At 46.1% G+C, this 5,502-nt stretch overlaps 2 non-coding genes across 2 annotated transcripts; both read right to left on the bottom strand.

Annotated features, from left to right (window-relative positions):
• Positions 1 to 1,132: 1,132 nt before the first annotated feature.
• On the bottom strand, positions 1,133 to 1,215 carry TRNAL-GAG (transfer RNA leucine (anticodon GAG)). The gene has a single exon. It is a non-coding gene; the product is annotated as a tRNA-Leu (tRNA).
• Positions 1,216 to 2,345: 1,130 nt separating this feature from the next.
• TRNAQ-CUG (transfer RNA glutamine (anticodon CUG)) lies at positions 2,346 to 2,428 on the bottom strand. The gene has a single exon. It is a non-coding gene; the product is annotated as a tRNA-Gln (tRNA).
• Positions 2,429 to 5,502: the final 3,074 nt, after the last annotated feature.

Here is a 5,502-nt window from a genome sequence, read left to right as displayed (position 1 = left end):
CCTGACACACTTGACACCAGACTGATGGCTCAATTTTCAGCTTATAAACCAAAATCAGTGCCATGTACTGAGTGACTGTTATTTAATGTCCTCTGTATTTTCAATTCCAGACCTTCCTGCTCAGGGAAACAGTGGGATCTGAAGCTGATGAAGGAGAGAGGATGGATCATCCTGACAGTGGACCCTGTGGTGACTGCTACTAATTCTCAATCATCTACTACATGGGGTGTGGACTTGCAGAATTTTGAGCTAGTGCATATGGCCGGTGGTGACTGCTACTAATTCTCAATCATCTACTACAGGGGGTGTGGACATGCAGAATTTGGAGCCAGTTCAAGATTCAGATCAGGAGGTGCCTGGCTCCATACCAATCAACTCAGTGCCTCTGAGACAAGTACTTGAACGGTACAGTTTTAGTCCTCTACCGCCATGCTCAACGCGGCTGCAAGGATTCGGGGTGGATTGACTGAATGTGGTATTTATTGTTGTGTAGTATTCTTGTATACTGGATTAGTATAGTATCTTTTTTTTGAGCAGCTATGTTTGTTTTGTATTGGTTAAGGAGAAATGTTGTGTTCGTCATGGGCACGCCCATGATGCACACCAAGGGAGGTAGGGAGTGTTAGTCTCCCCCGAGTTTTGGAGTTGGATGGTAGGTGCGGTGATGTCGAATCAGAGAGAATAAAAGGTAGGGGAAGGTGTTCCTCGTGGCCGAAGACTCCATATTATTCTTTGTGTATTTATTTAAACTTCTCTGCAAAACAGGCACTGTGTGTGCACGACGCAACACCCCCACCCCTCCCATCCCCTGAATACAGAAGTTAAAAACCAGCTGTGATTGGGACGCAGGGGACCCTGGTGCCACTGAACCTTCTGCACTGTGAACCTGCTGAACTATTGACAGCTGCGCTTTTGATATGTAGGGTCAAAACCTTTATCTCGGCCACTCTATCACGATTTGTTGAAGATGCTGTGATTTCCTGATTTACTGCGATTTAGCCAACTTCAGGCAATTAGTGGAAGCAACGGAAAATAGATCTTATCGATAATTTACAGAAACTGTTGACATTGTTTTTGATACGGTGCTTGGGAAAAAAAAGTCCAAAAATGTATCCACCTCGCAAAATACACTTGTCAGAAGTGGGATTTGAACCCACACCTCCAAGGGAGGCTGCAATCTCAACGCAGCACCTTAGACCACTCAGCCATCCTGACACTCTTCACACCTCCCTCATGGCTCAATTTCGAGCGTATAAACCAAAATGAGTGCCATGTACTGAGTAAATGTTGTTTAATGTCCTCTGTATTTTCAATTCCAGACCTTCCTGCTCAGGGAAACAGTGGGATCTGAAGCTGATGAAGGAGAGAGGATGGATCATCCTGACAGTGGATCCGGTGGTGACTGCTACTAATTCTCAATCATCTACTACATGGGGTGTGGACATGCTGAATTTTGAGCCAGTGCACATGGCCGGTGGTGACTGCTACTAATTCTCAATCATCTACTACAGGGGGTGTGGACATGCAGAATTTGGAGCCAGTTCAAGATTCAGATCAGGAGGTGCCTGGCTCCATACCAATCAACTCAGTGCCTCTGAGACAAGGACTTGAACGGTACAGTTTGAGTCCTCGACCGCCATGCTCAACGCGGCTGCAAGGATTCGGGGTGGATTGACTGAATGTGGCATTTCTTGTTGTGTACTATTCTTGTATACTGGTTTAGTATAGTATCTTTTTTTTGAGCAGCTATGTTTGTTTTGTATTGGTTAAGGAGAAATGTTGTGTTCGTCATGGGCACGCCTATGATGCACACCAAGGGAGGTAGGGAGTGTTAGTCTCCCCCGAGTTTTGGAGTTGGATGGTAGGCGCGGTGACGTGGAACCGGAGAGAATAAAAGGTCAGGGAAGGTGTTCCTCGTGGCCAATGACTCTATATTATTCTCTGTGTATTTATTAAAACTTATTTGCGAAACAGGCACTGTGTGTGCACGATGCAACACACCCCTCCCATGCCCTGAATACAGAAGTTAAAAACCAGCTGTGATTGGGACGCAGGGGACTCTGGTGCCACTGAACCTTCTGCACTGTGAACCTGCTGAACTATTGACAGCTGCGCTTTTGCTATGTAGGGTCGAAACCTTTATCTCGGCCCCTCTATCACGATTTGTTGAAGATGCTGTGATTTCCTGCTTTACCGATTTACTGCGATTTAGCCAACTTCAGGCAATTAGTGCAAGCAACGGAAAATAGATCTTATCGATAATTTACAGAAACTGTTGACATTGTTTTTGATACGGTGCTTGGGAAAAAAAAGTCCAAAAATGAATCCACCTCGCAAAATACACTTGTCAGAAGTGGGATTTGAACCCACACCTCCAAGGGAGGCTGCGACCAGAACGCAGCGCCTTAGACCACTCGGCCATCCTGACACTTTTCACAACTACCTCATGGCTCAATTTCGAGCGTATAAACCAAAATGAGTGCCATGTACTGAGTGAATGTTGTTTAATGTCCTCTGTATTTTCAATTCCAGACCTTCCTGCTCAGGGAAACAGTGGGATCTGAAGCTGATGAAGGAGAGAGGATGGATCATCCTGACAGTGAATCCGGTGGTGACTGCTACTAATTCTCTATCATCGACTACATGGGGTGTGGACATGCAGAAGTTTGAGCCAGTGCACATGGCCGGTGGTGACTGCTACTAATTCTCAATCATCTACTACAAGGGGTGTGGACATGCAGAATTTGGAACCAGTTCAAGATTCAGATCAGGAGGTGCCTGGCTCCATACCAATCAACTCAGTGCCTCTGAGACAAGGATTTGAACTGTACAGTTTGAGTCCTCGACCGCCATGCTCAACGCGGCTGCAAGGATTCGGGGTGGATTGACTGAATGTGGCATTTCTTGTTGTGTACTATTCTTGTATACTGGATTAGTGTTGGAAAATGGGTTATTGGTAAGGGCAGGTAGGTACCTACACCTAGCAACAAGCCACTAACCTCCAATTAGGTACAGTTAGGTCTCAGTAAATTAATCCCAGCTCAACCCTTGGTAGCTTGGCAACGAGCGTCAAGGCTTAACTTAGGAGACAAAGTGTAAAGCATTCAAATATCACAAAACAGTAATTAAATAAAACACAGGAAACAGTTTAAAAATCCAAAACCAATTGATAAAAATAGTTTATATTTTTATCTTTAAAATGACACAAAAACGAATAAAATTGGTTCAGGGGAACCGGAGATATGAATTTTTAAAGTATTATTATTTTTCTAGCGCTTAGAAACAAAAAGCGCCAATCGGGTCATCTGGTTGCACCAGGACCGGGGCAAAGTCAAAGTTTCAGGCCGACCGCGATGGAGCCCTGCTCGGCTACAAGTCGCGGGAGGCCTCGGTTAAAAAGTTACCTTCTGACTTAGTCTCTTTTTTGAAGTTTTTCTTCACCGGGACGAACCTGCCAGTTGAATCCGACCTCCTGGAGCCCTTGTCCGGATACGCGAAGTCGGTTTCCTCTGTGGTGATTTTTACCTTCGGACTTAGTCGTTTTTTCGAGGTGAAAATCCTTCGACCGGGGTAAACCTGGATCTTGATCCGACGTCCATGGAGCCCTTCTCGGATACGATGGCTGGGAGGTCCCGGTCAACTTTTTACCTTCGGACTTAGTCTCTTTTTTGGATGTTTTTCTTTACCGGGACGAACCACGAAGTCAGGCCGGGTCGCGGTTGAGGCAAGCCGGCTAGAATTTCCGCGGCGGGTCGGTCCCTCTCTGGAGCTTTTTTCCAAAAATTCTCAAATCTTTTCCAAACTTCTGGGGCTTCACCCAGATGTTCTTTTAAGGTTCTTTTGGGGTCCACAGCTCACCCCAAGGGTCCAGAAGTTCTGTGATGGTCCTTGGGGGGTGCGGACTTCAACTCCCAGAATGCACCTGGCGCAAACTCCTTTTTGGCCACTGGACAGTGGTCAGCTGGTCGCTTTCTTCAGGAGTTGGTGCAGGGGACTCTGGTTAGCAATTTTTCACCTGTAGCAAACAGGGAGTCCCTCCTTGAACCAGTTGAAGCCAGGCAAAGTCCTTCTTGTGGTGAAGCCCAAGTGTGCAGCTGGTGCAGTCCTTCTGAGTGCAGGGTCCAGGTGCAGGCCAGGGGTCCAGCAGGGCAGTCCTTCTTCTCCTTGTAGTTCCTTCTTCTTGAAATTTGGTGGGGATCTGAGGTGTGGGTGCAGGTCTGCCAGTTTTATCCTTGCTCCTGGGTGAAAAGCAGGGGTGTCCTGGTTCTCCAATCAGGGACAGGGTCGTCCCCCTGTGATGACCACTTCCTGGGAAGTGTGGCACAAATCCATCCCAGAAGGCAACAGTCTCTAAAAATCCAACATGGATGAATCTGATTTTTGGAGGTTACATCTGGCTGAGCCCACCCACTGGTGTGGCTAAAAATCATAAACACACCCCTCTCCTGCCCTCTCCTAATCTAATCAAGGGGCACCTAGTTGTCTGGGGTTGCAGGATGTGGGGGTGTTGCTGGGTGCTCCAAATGTCCTTCTCTGCCTTTGAAGACCAGTTTGGCCGCCCTCCCCCTTCCTGCCTCACCATCTGCTGAGGGGAGATTCTCTCCCCCAAGCACATTCCTTTGTGTGAAGTCAGGCCACTTCACACCTCATCAAGGTAGAATGGCAGAAGCTGCTGCAGGCTGGCCAATCAGAGCACAGCAGCAAAAACAATGCAGAGCTGAAATTGGCAACTTTTTAGGTAAAGTCTAAACTTTTTACCTGAACAAGTTATATTAAATCCAACAACTGGAAGTTGTGGGATTTAATACAACAATTAATTTGAAACCACATTATTGGTATGTAACATTTAAGGAGACTTTACAATTTAAAATAAAGTCTGCCCATTCTAGCCTATGAAGGCCATTTACTTCAATGAGGAAAAAACGAATTTGGCTGTTTTTACCTCACCAGGGCTTATAAATCTATTTTTATAAAGCCCCTGCTTATAGTTACATGGCACCCAGCCCTAGGGGCACATAGGGCACACCTTAGGGGTGACTTATATGTAAAAATAAGGAAGTTTAAGACTTTGGAAGTACCTTTAATTCCAAAGTCGAATTTGCATATAACTTTAATTTAAAAGCAGCCAGCAAGGCAGGCTTGCTTTTAAAATGACACTGGGCACCTCAGCAGTGCACCTAGGTGTGCACCACCTATGCTGTGGTCCCTTAACCTACATGCCCTACCATATACTAGGGACTTATAGGTAGGTTAACTTAGCCAATTATAATTAGCCTAATTTGCATATCCATTTTACACAGAGCACAGGCCCTGGGACTGGTTAGCAGTACCCAGGGCACCATCAGAGTCAGGAAAACACCAGCATAAAGTGGAAAATGGGGGCAAAAAGTTAGGGGGCCTCTGCAATCAGCCCTGTTTTCTCACAATTAGTATTGTATCTTTTTTTTGAGCACTTGAGCAAGGATTCGGGGTGGATTGACTGAATGTGGCATTTCTTGTTGT

Source organism: Pleurodeles waltl, unplaced genomic scaffold (genome assembly GCF_031143425.1).
Source record: "Pleurodeles waltl isolate 20211129_DDA unplaced genomic scaffold, aPleWal1.hap1.20221129 scaffold_39, whole genome shotgun sequence".
NCBI classification, from domain to species: Eukaryota; Metazoa; Chordata; class Amphibia; order Caudata; family Salamandridae; genus Pleurodeles; species Pleurodeles waltl.
This window is presented reverse-complemented; position numbering and strand designations above follow the sequence as displayed.